The following is a 17,882-nucleotide window of genomic DNA, read 5'->3' on the forward strand; positions in this document are numbered from 1 at the left end:
TTCCCAGGTGAGCCTGATACTCATCCAGGTTAGGGAACTTGGAAAAATTTACTTATTTCATTTTGTTTCAAGGAGCTCTTGATTTAGACCATGGGTAACAAAGTTCTTCTGCCATGCATGGCTTTAGAAGGACTTTGATCCCTGATGGGAAGGAATGTACTCTGATGGACTAGTGATGTCTATCAATCAAGGGCAGGTAGAATGAGGAGGCTGGGGGAAAGTATTTGCCATCCCCATAATTATTTAAAGTATTATCACCTATTTTTATTGGAGGGGTCTTCTCTTCCTTTCTGGAATTATAGTCTTGATATTTTAGCAAATTCTCGAAGAACTGTACCCCTTTCTGTTGTGGTCAACAGGAACCCTGGGTTATATTGTGGGAATTGAGTTGTGGTGAGTCTCGGAGAGCCCAGCCAGACTCTGTCTGGGTTCTTTTCTGCATGTACAAATACGACTGGGAAATGTAGGAAGAGGTGAGAAGGAAAGCAGGATTTATCAGAAGGCAAGGGGTTAGTGCACACTGGGAAACGAGCATGGGAAACCTCACGAGGGGGAATTGCCCCTCCGAGGCTGGGATCCTCCTTTGCAGGATAAGGGGTGGTGCTCAAGGCAGGGCCCGACTGAATGTCTCAAGGAGCCGGGGTTTGGGGTGGGGCTGCAGCACACGTGGTGGTCTCCAGGAAAGTGTCATGGCATCTTGCGTGATGGAAAGTGGGGCTTAGCTGTGCGATGTTGAATCTGCATGAAAGGCCATGGGATTTGCGGGTTGCACGTGGCTTGGGTGTTGGGAGTCCTTAGCTCCTTGTGCGTCACTGACTCCCTGCCTAGCCCACATCACTTCCTCTTGAGTCACACAACCTCCTGGGGTTCCAAAACACACGCGGAAGAGCAAGACTCTCTGTCTACATTCGCCCATTGGACTTTTCCTTTTGGTTTAATCTGTGTTTTTCTTTTTAAAGATTTATTTAATCAATTTATTTAGTTAAGGCAGAGTTTTACACACACACACACACACACACACAAACAGGGAGAGAGAGAGAGAGAGAGAGAGAGAGAGAGAGAGAGAGCGCGAGATGTTCCAACCACATTTTCACTCCCCAAAGGGTCACAGTAGCCAGGGCTGAGGCAGGCTGAAACCAGGAGCTTCATTTAGTCTCCCATGGGGGGAGGTGGCAGGAGCCCAAGCACATGGGCTGTCTTCTGCTGTTTTCCCAGGAGCATTAGCAGGGATCTGGATTGGGAGTGGAACAGGACTTGAATTGGCACCCGCATGGGACACTGGCATTGGAGGCAGCAGCTTTCTGTGCTACAATGCCGGCCTCCTACCTTGCCTTTCCACTTCTTCTCCTTGGGGTTTTGGGTAAAGCTTGGGAGTGAGTCATCAGTCATATGTTCTAACTTTAAATCAAAAGCATTTCTGGCATTAGCAACAACAGAAGGCAGTTAGCATGTGATGGTGCATTCCTGTCTTATGCATGCAGCTGCTCCTTCTGAGCACCTCCTAGGGGTCTGTCTTTCGGCTGCTGTGCATTTAAGAGCCATAGATAAATGGAAGAGAAAATCCTTGTCTTTGGGGAGTTCCAAGTCAAACATGAGTGCCAGATTTCTTATCAGCTCGGTACAGTGTGTGTAGTGCTATCACAGGGGGTGCTCAGGCAGCACAAAAGAAGAACTCATCTCTGGAGGGGACGACTGCGGGTTTTCTGAGGTGCTAGCCATACCCCTCCCCCCTTTTCTGTTAAATAATTACTGAGCACCTCCTTTGGGGTACATCAGTGGACAAAACAAAGATCCCTGCTCATGCAGCTTGTGTTGTTAACAGAAGGACCACATGAAAAATAATCCAAGTGTCCAAGAGGGATCAGCATATCAGACTCATGAGCTGGGAAAAGGGGATGGGAGGATGGGAGAACATGTTGTGGATGCATGATTGGAATCCGATTGGTCCCTCTTCCCTTTCCCTCCCACCATCTGCAGAGAAGGTGAGACTGGCCTGTCCTACCCAGCTCAGACCAACCTACTTTTAGAAGGCTCTGACCTGAAAACCAGAGCTTTTCCCAATCTCTCTGTTCAGAAAAGCCACTCCTTCTCGCCGAGAGGGATGTGTGTGGATGGTAGTGGCAGGGGCTGAAATGGAGAAAGGGACAGAAATTCCTGACTTTGAGCCTAGAGTGAGTCAAGGTGGGGTAAAGGAAGCCTCCTTCACTGTAGCTCAGAAAAAGCCGCAGAGGAAAAGAACTGGATGGAGAGGAACTGTTCACTGTGCACACAGGGAAAGACAGGGAAACATCACAGCAAAGATCTTAATTGACTGCATTTTCAATGCTAGGATTGGGCATCACCACAGTCCCTGACACAGAGGAAGTGTTCCAATGAGCCAGGCAGAGCAGATTGGTTTCATAGACAGAGAAAGGCTGAAGAAAGCAGAAAAAAAAGAGCACTCAGATTGGCCATTTCAAAGTCACTTTCTTTGTAAGGAAGGTACAAGCAAAAAGATTGGGGCCAGTGCTGTGGCATAGTGCATCAAGCCAGAGCTCGTGATGCCAGCATCTCACGTGGGCGTTGATTTTGGTCCCAGCTGCTCCACTTCCAATCCAGCTCCCTTCTAATGCACTAGGAAGGCAGCAGAGGATGGCCCACATGCTTGGGCCCCTGCACACACATAAGAGCCCAGATGAAGCTCCTGGCTCCTGGCTTCAGCCTTGCCCAGTCCTGACCATTGGGCCATTCAGGGAGTGAACCATCAGATGGAAGATCTTGCTCTCTGTATCTCCTTCTCTCTGTAAATTTATATTTCAAATAAATAATCTTTTTAAAATTATTTTTATTTATTTATTTGACAGAGTTATAGACAGTGAGAGAGAGAGAGAGACAAAGAGAAAGGTCTTCCTTCCGATGATTCACTCCCCAAATGGCCACCACGGCTGGTGCTGCGCCAATCTGAAGCCAGGAGCCAGGTGCTTCCTCCTGGTCTCCCATGCGCGTGCAGGGCCTAAGCACCTGGGCCATACTCCGCTGCCCTCTCGGGCACAGCAGAGAGCTGGACTGGAAGAGGAGCAACTGGGACTAGAATCCAGTGCCCATATGGGATGCTAGTGCCACAGGCAGAGGATTAACCACGTGAGTCACGGTGCTGGCCCCAGTAAATAAATCTTAAAAAAAATTATTACTCTTAGGTGTTTAAATTTAAGTGAAAAGTGATCTCTGTTAAATATAAGAGTGGGAATAAGAGAGGGAGAAGATGTACAATTTGGGACAAGCTCATGCTGACTTGCCCCAAATAGTAGAGTTAGAAACGTGCCAGGGGATTCCAATTCAATCCCATCAAGGTGGCATGTACCAATGCCATCTCACTAGTTCAAGTGATCAATTTCAGTTCACAATTGATCATACTGATAGGTCTAAGAGTCAAAGGGATCACACAAACAAGACTAGTGTCTGCTAATACTAACTGATAGAATTAAAAAGGGAGAGAATGATCCAACATGGGAAGCGGGATATGCAGCAGACTCATAGAATGGCAGATGTCCTAAACAGCACTCTGGCCTCAGAATCAGCCCTTAAGGCATTCGGATCTGGCTGAAGAGCCCATGAGAGTATTTTAGGCATGGAAAGCCAAGACACTCTGGCAAAAAACAAAAACAAAAACAAAAACAAAAACAAACCACAACCACCTAAATGAAAGATCTCTGTAAGTGAGATCCCAGTGGAAAGAACAGGTCATCAAAGGAGGTACCTTTCTCTGAAGGGAGGAGAGAACTTCCACTTTGACTATGACCTTGTCTAAATATGATCAGAGTCGGTGAACTCAAAGGGCTTCCATAGCCTTGGCAACTCATGACAAGAGCCTAGGGTGATTACTGACGCCATAAATAAGAATGTCAATTTGTTAAGTCAACAACAGGAGTCACTGTGCACTTACTCCTCATGTAGGATCTCTGTCCTTGATGTGTTGTTCAATGTGAATTAATGCTATAACTAGTACTCAAATAGTATTTTACACTTTATGTTTCTGTGTGGGTGCAAACTGTTGAAATCTTTACTTAATTTATACTAAACTGATCTGCTTTTTTTTTTTTTTTTTTGACAGGCAGAGTGGACAGTGAGAGAGAAAGACAGAGAGAAATGTCTTCCTTTTCCGTTGGTTCACCCTTCAATGGCCTCTGTGTCCAGCATGCTGCGGCCGGCACACTGGGCTGATCTGAAGCCAGGAGCCAGGTGCTTTTCCTGGTCTCCCATGTGGGTGTAGGTCCCAAGAACTTGGGCCATCCTCCACTGCCTTCCCGGGCCACAGCAGAGAGCTGGCCTGGAAGAGGGGCAACCGAGACAGAATCCGGCTTGAAAATGAATCTTGATGTGAATGGAATGGGAGGGGGAGCGGGAGATGGGAGGGTTGCAGGTGGGAGCTAAGTTATGGGGGGGGAAAGCCATTGTAATCCATAAGCTATACTTTGGAAATTTATATTTATTAACTAAAAGTTAAAAAAAAACTGGATTGGTTTATCATCAGGTTGCTCTAGGTTACCTTTTTTGTGTGTCACAGCTAAGGTTGGGGGCAGCTTCATTATCACGCTGATGGAAATTGGCCTATTTTGGGAAATTTGGCTGTTATCTTTCATTTTTTCTGGTTTCTTGGGAGGTCAGAGATACAGCTTCAGTTTCAGTTTGGTGATATAAAACGTTGACATGGGTGACTCCATTTTGGTTGTTATTCTGGTCTGTTGGGGTACAGAGCAGGAAACTAGTACAAAACATTGACCTACTGTAATGTTTATCTAACACCTCATTGCAAAGAAGAAGCTGCACTGGACACCTCTGGTGCTCTGTCCCCTATCCTCTTGACCCACCATTTGTCCTGACTATGGCAGTGGGCTTGATGTAGGTAAGAGTTGGCCACGCCTCTCTTGCTCTCTTGCTCTCAGTGTCAGGGGTTCTCAAATGTAGAAAGCCTACAGGAACTCATGTTTGCATGGTCGAGGAGTGACTATGCCTCTGGGGAGGATGGAGCACAGGGAGAACCATCCCTCCTCTCTCCCTTGAGCATCCAATGTGGCCCTCAGAAGACAACTGCACATTTGGGCTCAGTCGTCCACAGCGGTGGCCAGCTCCAGAGCATCCCCTGGCAATGGCTTGTTTCTCCTCTTGTTGTATTCATTTGTTTGTTTGTTTGTTTATAGCTCTCAATCCTTTCTTTAAGCCATTTCCCAAACTCTCTGCATGAAAGCTGTTGACCAGGCTTTGCTTTTGAGGAACTCCTTTTATACAGAAAGTATAGTGCAAACGGGAGCAGTAATGATGCCAGAATGCCACAGAAAGAGTATGGGAGAAAAGGAATTCAACCCAGGGCTGACCCCAAGAACCGGCCCTTTCCTCCCCCCATCTCATCTCTCTCTTCTATGTGTGCTGTTTGTGGCTGAAATACACTCACATTCTCTGGTTCTTCTAGGAAAAGGCTAAAATAAACCAGAAGTGGAAATGAATAAGATATTTTATAAAGTTTCAACACATGAAACTTAGATTTGGTAACTGGTTTCTTGGAATTTTGAGAGCCATCGCCATCAATGGTTAAATTTGGAAAGTATTTCAAAATGCTGGTTTGGGAATGGTTTTGTTAAAATTATTTGATTTGAGATCTATTTCATGTGGTTTTCATAAAATGTAAGTGGTTTCTTAAGACAGTACAAGCCTGTTTGGTTTCACATTATTTTTTGAAACCAGGCCACTTAGGTAAAATATTTTTTGCAACTTTTTATACTACTTAAAAATTAAAGAAATTTTAATCCAAATAATTTGAAATTCTTTATTAACCAATTTATGGGTAACTTTTTAAAAAATTATTTATTTATTATTTGAAAGTCAGAGTTACAGAGAGGCAGAAGCAGAGAATGAGAGAGACAGAGAGCTCTTCCATCCGTGGGTTCACTCCTGAGATGGCCACAACAGCCAGAACCATGCTGATCCAAAGCCAGGAGCCAGCAGTTTCCTCTGGGTCTCCCATGCGGGTGCAGGGGCCCAAGGACTTGGGCCATTTTCTACTGCTTTCCCAGGCCATAGCAGAGAACTGGATAGGAAGTGGAGCAGCCAGGACTCGAACCAGTGCACATTTGGGATGCTGGCACTGCAGGTGGTGGCTTTACCTGCTATGCTGCAACACTGGCCCCAGGTAGCTTTCACTTTATTCAACTTCAAAACATTTAGTCAAAATAGCTTGGATCCAGGACAGATTTGAAAGCTGTCTACTTCCTAAGGGCTCCTCTAGACAACGTGCAAAGATATATGAACCATTTTATTATCTCAAAACATTACTCTCCCATCACATAAATATGGGCTTCGACAGTAACTTCATGTTATTACAAGAGCGGCTGTATTTTTTTTAATTAAAACATCTGTGTGATGTGCAAATTGATTGAAATGTTTTCCTTATCAATAATCAGGAAACTATTTTGCAAAACTTCTAGCCCGGTCCCTACTTTCCCTTCTGTAGAATAATGATTGTGTAAATTGTGGATTGTTGGACATAATCAGCATTCTGTGGATTAGCCCTGCACTAAACTCCCTTACTCTTTCAAAAAAAGAACACTTTTAGGATCAAAAATGGTTTAAAAGAACTTGCTGAAAATCTTAAATTTACTGAAGAGCACAACAGGTTTAGGGACTCTGTTTGGCTTCATAATTCAAGTTCTTAACAGGGTACTTCTTGCCTTGAGCCAACATTTATAACTTTAATTTATGGATCTGTTGCATCTTATCTGTGTGTATAGCCCCTCATTCTCTTTGTTTCAATAGTTCTCAGCCAAAGAAATGCTGTGTACCTGCGATCAGTGACAAGATATGTTTCAAGTCATTTACCATTGATAACACTGACATATGATTTACACTGAGAAATTAGCGTGGATGCTGGATTATCTGTAAAGGCCTATTACTCCTACAGGTTTCTATTTGTATGTTCTTCTTGAGTAGGGGACAAGGGCAAAGGTGTGCTTAGACAATAAGAAGTTATATACGGCAGGGATAGGCATTTGGCAAAGTGGTTAAGATGCTGTTGGGGCAGGCAGCTCTGTGGTGCAATAGGTTAAAGCCACCACCTGCAGTGCTAGAATCCCAAATGGGCACCGGTTCCAGTCCTTGCTGCTCCACTTCCGAACCAGCTCTCTGCTATGGCCTGGGAAAGTGGTAGAGGATGGCCCAAGTCCTTGGGCCCCTGTACCCATGTGGGAGACCCGGAAGAAGCTCCTGGCTCCTGGCTTCAGATCAGCTCAGCTCTGGCTGTTGCGGCCATTTCGGGAGTGAACCAGTGGATGGGAGATATCTCTCTCTACTCTCTCTCTCTCTACTCTCTCTCTCTCTCTCTCTACCTCTACCTCTACCTCTGCATGTAACTGTCTTTCAAATAAATAAATCTTTTGAAAAAATAAAAATAGATGCTGTGGGATGCTCACATCAATATCAGAGTGCCTGAAGTTCAAGTCCCGGCTTGGCTCCCAATTCTAGCTACCTGCCACTATGCACTGCAGGAGGCAGCAGGAGACGACTTAAGTGGTTGGGTCCAGATTGAGCTCCCAGCTCCTGGCTTTGACCTGGCCCAGTCCTGGCTGCTGTGAGCATTTTCAGAGTAATCTCTTTGTCTTTCTCTTTGTGTGTATGTGTCTGTCTTCCAAATAAGTGAAATTAATAAGAAAAACAGGAAAGAAAGGACATGAGCCAGATGGAAGGAGGCATGTGTAGCCGTCTCCAGGATGACAGTGATCAGTGATCCTTGGCCAAGAATGTAACGCTCACCTTACTGATGGCCACTCTGAAGTCTAGACTGGATCCGGGGGAGGTAATTTACGGATGTACCAGCTACCTGAAGGACACAATTGGAAAGGGTGAGGAAAGATTCCATTATTTATGAGAGAGATGGCCTCATAAATTGAGTATTATGAGAAAAAATAAAATATTCTCCTTATGGGATGACTGTGCTGAGTCTGAAATTGATATTTTTTTCTTTGGCAGTATGAGCGGATATGTTTGATTTTGACAGTTAGGAGCCGAACAATAGGAAGAATTATGAGGTTTGTCCCTAATTTCCATTCATGAGCCAGTTCCAAAAGCAAAGCAAAGCAAAATTTTCTGGGCCTCAAGTGCCTGGAGGACAGGGTTGAGTCTTGCAGGAGCTCACCCCACCCCCACCCCCCATGCAGACTAAATGAATTTGACTTGGATACAGCAGTCTGGGCAAAAGGCAATGGATCCAGGACAAGACCAGTTTCTTTGGAAGCGGGTAGGGTTGCTCCTAAGGTTGACGAAGAACTTTCTAGAAGAGAGTATCAGGAGGTATTTTCTCTGACAGTTACAGCAAGGACACTGGGATGTGTTCGCAGGACACTCCCTTGGGGCCTCAAACACAGGATCCTTCAGATAACAACTTGTTTTCCCATGAATCCATGACATTTGCCTCTTGTAGAGCAAGAGAAGAAGTCCCTGCTCCCAAATTGAACCCTAATTAAAATAATTAGTCAGGCACATATACATCTTAACTGCTGTGTAGGGCTCATCTACCAAAAATTACATAAGTTTGCCTCTTACTCCATATAAATATGTTAAATTAAGTGAAGAATAAGGACACGTATGCAAATAATTTATCCTTCAAATATAGCTTTTCCCTGAAAATTGACCTAATCAAAGCCAAAAGTTGTGATTTTTTTTTATTAAATTTTCTCCAAGCTAATTTTGGGTTGTGTTAACTGAGCCACACGCTGCCTGGGAGAAGGGAATATACCGAGTGACTGGCTACATTTCCATATTCTAGGGGAAGGCTCATTCAGTACTTGAAATCTCACCATATTTAAACTTAATTTAGCTTTAGAAGTGGCTGTCTCTTCTGCAAAGGGAGTTACCTGGATTGGCTGTGATAGGCCTTTCGGACTGAGAAAAGAGAGGCCCCCGGGGCCTGAACATGGATGGGCAAGTGTAAGCTGCTCCGGGTATATGGTCTGGGAGCCAAGAGCTGGAGCAGAGTAGAGGTGGTCCCCTGAGGAAGAGGAGGACACAGAATAGGGAAGGAGGCAGGCACCCACACTGGAGGAATTCTCCCCAGCAGAGAATGGCCAACAGGGCCAAAATGCCAAGTATTCATTCTTGGAGATGGTCCTCATGTTTGTTTTGCTTTTGTAAAGGAAATATGGAGAACACAACCAATGTAAATATTAAACATAACACGACTATAGCAGGATCTAGACCAAATCCAAGTGTTGATTCAGGAGCCAAACTGCTTTTGTTGAATTCTGGGCCCCACACCTGCTGGCTGTGTGATCTTGGGCAAGAGAGTTAAGCTCTCTGGCTTCAATTTCACCATCTATAAAATCAGGATAATGGCGGGACCTATCTTACAGAGATATTAAGGAGAATAATTGTGTTGACATGTATGTAAAGGGTTAGGGCAGCATTTGGCCTATTATAAGCACTTTATAAGTACTATATATTTTTATTAAATATTAAACATATTTTTATTTGGAAGTCACAGTGCCAGACACCTATACGCACACACATGCACACACACAGAAAGAGAAAGAGAAAGAAAGCTCATATCTACTGGTTCACTCTCCAAATGTCCATAATAGCCAGGATCGGACCTGGCTGAAGGTGGGAGGCAGGACCTCAAACCAGGTCTCCCACATAGATGGCAGGGACACAACCATTTGAGCCATTATCACTGCTTCCCAGGGTGCGCACCAGCAGGAAGCTGGAACAGGCAACAGAGCTAGGACTCAAACTCAGGTACACCATCGTGGTATGTGGACATCCCAAGCAGTGTCCTTCACCCCTAGGCCCAGCACTTGCCCCTAGGCCCAGCATCTGCCCCTAGTATTAAATATTTAGAGATGCTTCTCTTAACTGTATTTTATCTGCTGTCCACTGAGCTATTTCTTTGATTTTTTTTGCAGCAAAACTCATTACAGCATTGCTTATCTTCTCTGTCTCCAATTCCTTTCCTCCTATTTTCTTTTTTTACCAGAGTTTCTCAAGATTTTTTTTTTATTATTGTCCTCCAGCAGAGTGTTTCTGCATACTTTTTTAACCGCATGTCCCACTGATGAAATGTTAACACTGCAGATGTCCTGTGTGGCCGTTTATGTCTTATCTAAACTAACTGCCTCAGCGACTTCATCTGGTACCGGGGCTGCTAGTTCATTTACGTGCCAATGGCTCCTGACTGTAAGTCCTCACCAAACATCTCTCCAAGTTGATACCTCCACGTGGGGTGTTCTAATGGACCTCCTCTCATGAACCTTTCCGAGATGTACCTTGAAGTTTCCCCCATCCACAGTCTTCCCCTCCTCTACTTTCCTCACCTCTCGTGAATCCGTTAGGAAATTCTGATGACAAAGCAAATTCAGATCTGCTACCAGCTTGGTGGGAGCCACCACCCCTTGAAATGATCTAACTGCTTTTCAGTTGGGCTCCCTGCTATGGTCTTCCCTCTCCATAGCCTATGTGCAGCCTGAGAGTGTCTGTTGAAATGCAAGTCAGGTTGTGCTGCTCCTCTACTCAGAAAAGACCCAAAAGTCCTGATCACTGCCTTCTGGGTCCTACCTTCCTTGCCCACTAACCTCTCGTCTCTCCTATGCAATGTCTACTTCCACCTCCCTGCTGTTTCTGTAATGCACAAAGCACACACTCCTGCCTCATGGCCTTGGCACTGGCTGTTTCCTCCTCTGGAACACTCCTCCTCCAGGTCGCCCCGAGTCTCCTCCTCTATTTTTTCATAGCATTTATCTTTCAGTATACTGTATAGTTTACTTACTTAGGCATTGTTTATCTTAGCTCGCCTCAAAGAGATAAAATCCATGAAGACGGCAATGGTTCCGTGTTTCGTTTGCTGATGGATGCCATGGAGCTATGTTGCTGGAGACAGCTGGAACACAGATTCTTGCCTTCACATAAGAAAAGAATTTCAGAGGAGAGACAGAGATCAAAAGTAAACATGTTAGGAAAGTTTAATGAAGAGAACACACCTGGCCTACCAGGTGGGCAACTCGGCAAAGAATCAAGAGCCCAGTCTCCGTTCAGACTGGAATTTTTGTGACAAGGGGTACCTTCACTCCTCGATTGGCACAAGGCTGGGAAGATTCCCCTGAGGTGTCCCCCTGGAACCTCCCTATAAGGTTATCAGGCGTGGGCAAGACTTGTGATGTGTATATGCTGGGCTGTTTCCAAGGCATACTTCTATGCTTTTTCCCTTAATCAACCCCATGAACTTCCTCTTTGTTTTTCAACCCACCACACACATGTAGACTAATGTCTACCTTCCTACCTAACAGCTAGAACAGTGCTTGGCACATATGAAGCACTCATTCAATATTATCAGGATGAGCGAGAGTTTCCCTACTACCCTAATTCCATGTCACTTTGCATAGTATGTGTTTCCAGGAATGTTCTATGCATATATGAGCATATGAGATTAAAATTTAGGGCAATGCTTGTGTTTCTCTATGCTGTAATTCTGTTTCTTTCAATCTTTAGTAAAAGTCTACTTTGCATAACTTTCGAGTATTTAGAAGGATTGAAGGAATGGAGTGATTGATCAAGTGTTGCAAGTAGGAGAGAGTAAGGACAAAAATCAAAGGAGCCTAGTCATGGGATGGAGAGAAAGAATTCGACAGAAACATAAAATCAGGGTGAGAGGTGACCAGGAGAAGTATAGGCCCTAAAGAATCCTCAGTCATTTGGCTAATGACATTGACTCTGGTTGCCTGCTCACCTGCTATTCCACTGGAATGATAAATGAAAGAAGGTGATTTCTGATATCTTGATGAGAATTGAAGCATAGCCCTGATTTTTAATCTTCTTATGCTGATGTAGCTATCACTAGGGTCAAACTCTCAAATGACTTGTCTCAAGGTTTTAGTTTTCCTCCTCTTTGTTCTGTTGCTGTTGTAGAGACCATCTCAGCTCTGATATCTGGCACCAGATGTGCCTCCAAGATGGAAGAGGACGGGAGATTGTGGGATTGGATAAATTCTTCAAGAGCCTACCCTGCTTTGGCCAGACACAGGCTCCACGTGCTCTAGTGATTGAAAATTCTGAAACTCAGACTCCCACCGCAAGGCTGGCCTTCCCCTCTGATTTTACAGAAGGAAAAGGACATTTCCTTCTGTCTGAAATGCCTGGGATTGCAGGTCTGGAACTTGTATTAGTGGAGTAATGTCTGGGGAGAAAAAGACGATAACATGGAAACACTGAGTGCTATGGCAACCGCTGGAATAATAAACAACTTCTATTTCCCTAGCAAAATCATAGTGTTTGGCCTTGTGGCAACATTTGGAAGGCAAATATGTAATACACAAGTTTGATTTTTTTTTTTTTTTTTTTTTTTTTGCATCTGGGTTGAAGAGATTTGCTAAGTGCCTCACTGGGCAAATGGAGACAAGTCCATATCACTTAAAACCTCATATACTTTTTCAGATTTTAAAAAATAAATAAACAAAAGTGACTCAGAATGTGTGAATTGAAAAGTCAAAAGTCACCCCTCCCCCTTTTCATTCTCACTCTTCTGATACAACCACCACCATGAGAACCATCACAGAATTCCTATATGGACAGAAACATATGACTAACTGGTTGAGCTTTTAAAAATTGAGTGTCACTGAGTGAGTGGGACTTAGTAGGGTACAGACAATAATTAGTACACTTTTATTTTTTTGCCTAGTGCTTTAAATGTGTGTGTGTGTTTTTTACAGGCAGAGTGGACAGTGAGAGAGAGACAGAGAGAAAGGTCTTCCTTTTGCCGTTGGTTCACCCTCCAATGGCCCCCACGGCCGGTGCGCTGCGGCCAGCACACCGCGCTGATCCGATGGCAGAAACCAGGTACTTATTCTGGTCTCCCATGGGGTGCAGGGCCCAAGTACTTGGGCCATCCTCCACTGCACTCCCTGGCCACAGCAGAGAGCTGGCCTGGAAGAGGGGCAAGCGGGACAGAATCCGGCGCCCCAACTGGGACAGAATCCGGCGCCCCGACCGGGACTAGAACCTGGTGTGCCAGCGCTGCAAGGCAGAGGATTAGCTTAGTGGGCCGGCGCCGGCCTTAAATGTGTTCTAAGGAATTCCCTCTTTAATCTCTTGAAAGCTTCTTGGATGATCCCATAGCTTCCTTGTAACTGTCAGCTGATAAGAAGTCCAGTCTAGTATCATCAAGTCTTCAATCTCTCATATAATTACAATCTCTTCCCTACCACCCCGCCAACACCTCTGAGCCCAGCTCAGTCCTGAGTTACTGAGTAAGGAAAGGTGGGAGTTTTACAACCTCTTTTTTCAAACTTCCTACATCCCCACGTCCTTTGTGACTTTTGGCTCTTCCTAGGCAAGGAAAAGGGAATTAGAAGAAAAAGCAAAGTCTTACTGCACTTGTACCATTGTAATCTGTGTGGCAGGTGCCCAAATCCTGGATATTCAGGAAAATCTTCTCTGTACTGTTTCATGAACTTATTATCCCCCAAACCTGGGCCCTGGCCCTGAGGGTTCATCCTGGGGTCAGCTGGTCTCCCTGCCCTACTCAGCTTCCACAGAATTCACTGGTCCCAGTACTCACTTTTTGGGCAGGAAGGGCATTGACCTTGAACCTCATGCTTTCGAGGATCTTGCTCTTACCTTCTTTCATCTGCAACTCTTCAACTGGATGAGGACTTCAGCCTCTCACCTGGAGCTCAAAAAGTCCTTCCATACCTCATCATAAGAAACAAGACTCCAGAATTCTTTGCCCAGATAACTTTAAACCTACTTCTCCAGGTTTACCTGGGCCTCACTGCAGGGTCTACAGCCCTAGGCCCAAGAGAGGGCCGAGAGGTGCTGCTTGCTGGGGATGGAACTTGCGCATGTGTGAGCCTGGCAGGAACCTGAGAGTGGGGCAGAGGGGAAGCTTGGCAGGAGCAGTTCTCACAGTGCCGCTCCACTCAGAAAAGAACTCTTGGGCTGGCGCTGGGGCACAGCGGGTTAAAGCACTTCCTGGAGCACCAGCATCCCATATGGGCACCAGTCCTGGCTGCTCTACTTCCGATCCAGCTCCATGCAAATGCAACTGGGAAACCAGTGGAAGCTGGCACAAGTCCTTGGGCCCCTTCATCCAAGCAGGATGAAGGTCCTGGCCCCTGGCTTCAGCCTGGCCCAGCCCTGGCTGATGTGGCCATTTAAATAGTGAACCAGTAGATGGAGGATCTCTCTCTCCCCCATCTCTCTGTCTCTCCTTCTCTCTCTGTAATTCTGCCTTTTAAATAAATAAATGAATCTTTAAAAAAAAAGAAATGAACTCTAAGGATTATGAGAGTTCTCTGAATCTGGCTTTCAAGGTTGTTGTGAAGATGCATTTTCAAGGTAGGCTGATAGGATATGTTTTATTTAGCTTGATTTGCACTTTTAAACAATGTAGAATAGGGTGCGTGGGCCTCCATTTGTACTCTTGATCTGGGCTTTGGGACTATTAGGGGTGACTATGACTACAGCCATAGGAAAACTCATGCCTCCTTGAGCCACTCTGCCTTGCAGGTACAGGTGGGTTTGGCCCAGATTTCTCTCCTCAGCATCACAGGTAGCTCCAAGCAGGCTCCCACTTATACACTTCTCTGGGCCAGAAGTAAGCATTTCAGTCTCCCCATCCATACCTCTCAAGCCAGTGTGGCTACAATTCATGCTCCCCCAGAACTTGATTGTGATCTGTTTGAGTAGCAGCACCATGTGGTGGACTTGTGAACTTTTGCCAGGACACTTTAAGCTGGAAGGTGAGATGTGGTTGCCCCTCTTGGCAGACAACTCCAGACACCATGACTGGTTCCCCTGGCAAGCATCACCCTTAGTTTGAAGGAGAAGTGAGTAGAAACGTGACTGGTTCTCAACTCCTACAAATGGCCTTCAACACAATCTTCTCTGTGGATCTCAACATTTCCTTCTATGACCCAGAGATAGGGGAGGGAGCTTGATAGTGGAAGACCTCTGTGGATCAATGTGTCCAGACAGTGTCTTTGGCAATTACTTCACACTCGCTGTTCTCAGCTTCAGGCACTAGTAGAATTCAAAAGCAACTGGAAAAGCTGCACCTGGTATTCCATTACACACCCATGTACACTCATTTTTAGGACTCAACTTGCCTTTTTAATTTGTATGCATTTCTACAATTCTTCAATAGCTACATAACCTATGGTACCTGTGAATGCACCCTAATTTATCTCACCATTTGAATAGATGTTTAGATGGGTTTCTGATACTATAAGTAAATGCTGCAATGAATAATCCTTTAACATATATCCTTATGCCCTTAAGTAAATATTCCTAGAAATGTGATTGCTGAGCCAAAGGGTACACGCATTTTACATTTTGATCAGAAGCTCGTTCTGTGTTCTGATAGATGGAGCCAAATTACCATTCAAAAAATTGTAGCAATTTACAGTCCTACTAGAAAGATAGTCGTTCACCATATAATGACATTTCTCTCAACAATGGACTGCACATGCAACACTGGTTCTTTCAGATTGTATCACCTACTGTCTGTCATAGCTGCCTTAATTTGTGTAAGTATAATTTATTATGTTCGCATAACAATAGAATTGCCTGAAGATGTGTTTCTCACAATGTATCCTCCTCATTATGCAACACATGACTCTCAGGAAAAGCTCTTTTCCCTAAGCCCTTGCCTACATTGAATGCTGTCAAGCTGGTTCAATCTACTTTAACTGGCAAAAAATTATGCCATTGCTGTTTTAATTTGCATTTCCCAGATCACTAATGAAGCTGAACATCTTTTCCTACATTTAGTAGTCATTTATAATTCTGTGAATTATGTCTATATCCTTTGATAATTTTTCTTGCTGTATATTTATGACTCTTTGTTCTTTAGTCTTAATAACTGCTTGACTGTAAGATATATTGCAAATATTTTCTCACCAGCTGTTATTCTCAAGATGCTTTCATGAAAAATAGATTCTTGAAGCTAAAGGATTTTTCTCTCTCTTGAATTTACTTTAGGTTATTGTCTAGAAAGTAAAGTAATGAGTTATACGGCTCAAAGTAGGCTTGCTGCTATAACAAATTATCTTCACATTTCTGTAGCATAAATTAGTAAGAGTTTGTTTTGCTCTTTTGCAACAGTCTGACATGGTTGTTTGTGGTTGGCTGTTTCCCAAGAGGTGATTCGTAGACCAAGAATCCTTCCATCTTGTGTCTCTGTCCTCTTCTACATTTTTAATCTGCCATTGAGCTGGCAGATGAGGGGGTGGGGGAGAGAGGGAATGTCACAAGATGTTTTACAGGCCAGATGTAGAACAAGCATACATCACTTTCTGCTGTGTTCCTTAGAAGAGGTCTACCCAGGAGCCTCCCGGAAAAGTGAACACACATTGTGAAGAGTCAGATGGGTAATAGGTGGTCCCCTGGCAGAAATTTGGAATTGTGAGGTGCTTGCTCCCCACAAAAGGTTATCTTTAGCCGATCAAGGTGTCCTGCTTCCTTAGGAATCTCCAAATTTACAAATTTACCATGAGAAAATCAAGGGAGTGATGATTCCTCCCCCACCCTTTTGTTTTATAATAAGCAAGGATGGAGAATTATAAATCAGGTCTTTTGTTGAGTTTGCCCTCATCTTATTGATTGACAGTTTGGTCCCCAAGATTGTACTTAAAATCCTGATTACCACCAGCCCTTCAAGTCTTCCTCTTTGGAGCCCCCTCTTTGCGCCTCTGGCAAGAAGTTTCCAACTTGAATAAATCCTACTTTACTTTCACTGTTGTGCCTGCATGATAATTCTTTTGCATGAGACAAAGAACCAAGACCATCTCTCTGGTGCCTTTTCCCCCTGACAACAGCAGTCCCTACTACCGTAAGTGGAGCAGACTAATGTGGAGCAAATAAACTTATCCAAGGCTCACCGAAGTGTTGAAGAGCATCTAGGATGATCCCTACTGATGAATTTTCAAAACACGGAAGACTATTTGGATGCCAAGAATTATGATTCTGTTGGTCTCAAGTTCTGACTATGTCTATTTCTTGTGAAACAAAATCTAAGGTCTTCTTCAAAGAGATAGAGCTTCTTCTGAATGCTTGTACAGCAGTAAAAGGTTATCTCTGAATTTTTTTTAACTTTTATTTAGTAAATATAAATTTCCAAAATACGGTTTATGGATTACAATGGCTTTCCCCCCATAATTTCCCTCCCACTCACACCCCTCCCATCTCCCTCTCCCATTCCATTCACATCAAGATTCATTTTCAATTATCTTTACATACAGAAGATCAATTTAGTATATATTAAGTAAAGATTTCATCAGTTTGCACCCACACAGAAACACAAAGTGTAAAATACTGTTTCAGTACTAGTTATAGCATTATTTCACATTGGACAACACATTAAGGACAGATCCCACATGGGAAGTAAGTACACAGTGACTCCTGTTGTTGACTTAACAATTTGACACTCTTGTTTATGGAGTCAGTAATCTCCCTAGGCTCTAGTCATGAGTTGCCAAGGCTATGGAAGCCTTTTGAGTTCGCTGACTTTGATCTTATTCCAACAGGGTCATAGTCAAAGTGGAAGTTCTCTCCTCCCTTTAGAGAAAGGTACCTCCTTCTTTGATGGCCCGTTCTTTCCACTGGGATCTCACTCACAGAGATCTTTCATTTAGATCTTCTTCTTTTTTTTTTTTCCAGAGCGTCTTGGCTTTCCATGCCTAAAATACTCTCATGGGCTCTTCAGCCAGATGCGAATGCCTTAAGGGCTGATTCTGAGGCTAGAGTGCTGTTTAGGACAACTGCCATTCTATGAATCTGCTGTTACCCTGCTTCCCATGTTGGATCATTCTCTCCCTTTTTTATTCTATCAGTTAGTATTAGCAGACGCTAGTCTTGTTTGTGTGATCCCT

Source organism: Oryctolagus cuniculus, chromosome 1, assembly GCF_051225735.1.
Source record: "Oryctolagus cuniculus isolate XC-2025 breed Fujian yellow rabbit chromosome 1, ASM5122573v1, whole genome shotgun sequence".
In the NCBI taxonomy this organism is placed as follows: domain Eukaryota; kingdom Metazoa; phylum Chordata; class Mammalia; order Lagomorpha; family Leporidae; genus Oryctolagus; species Oryctolagus cuniculus.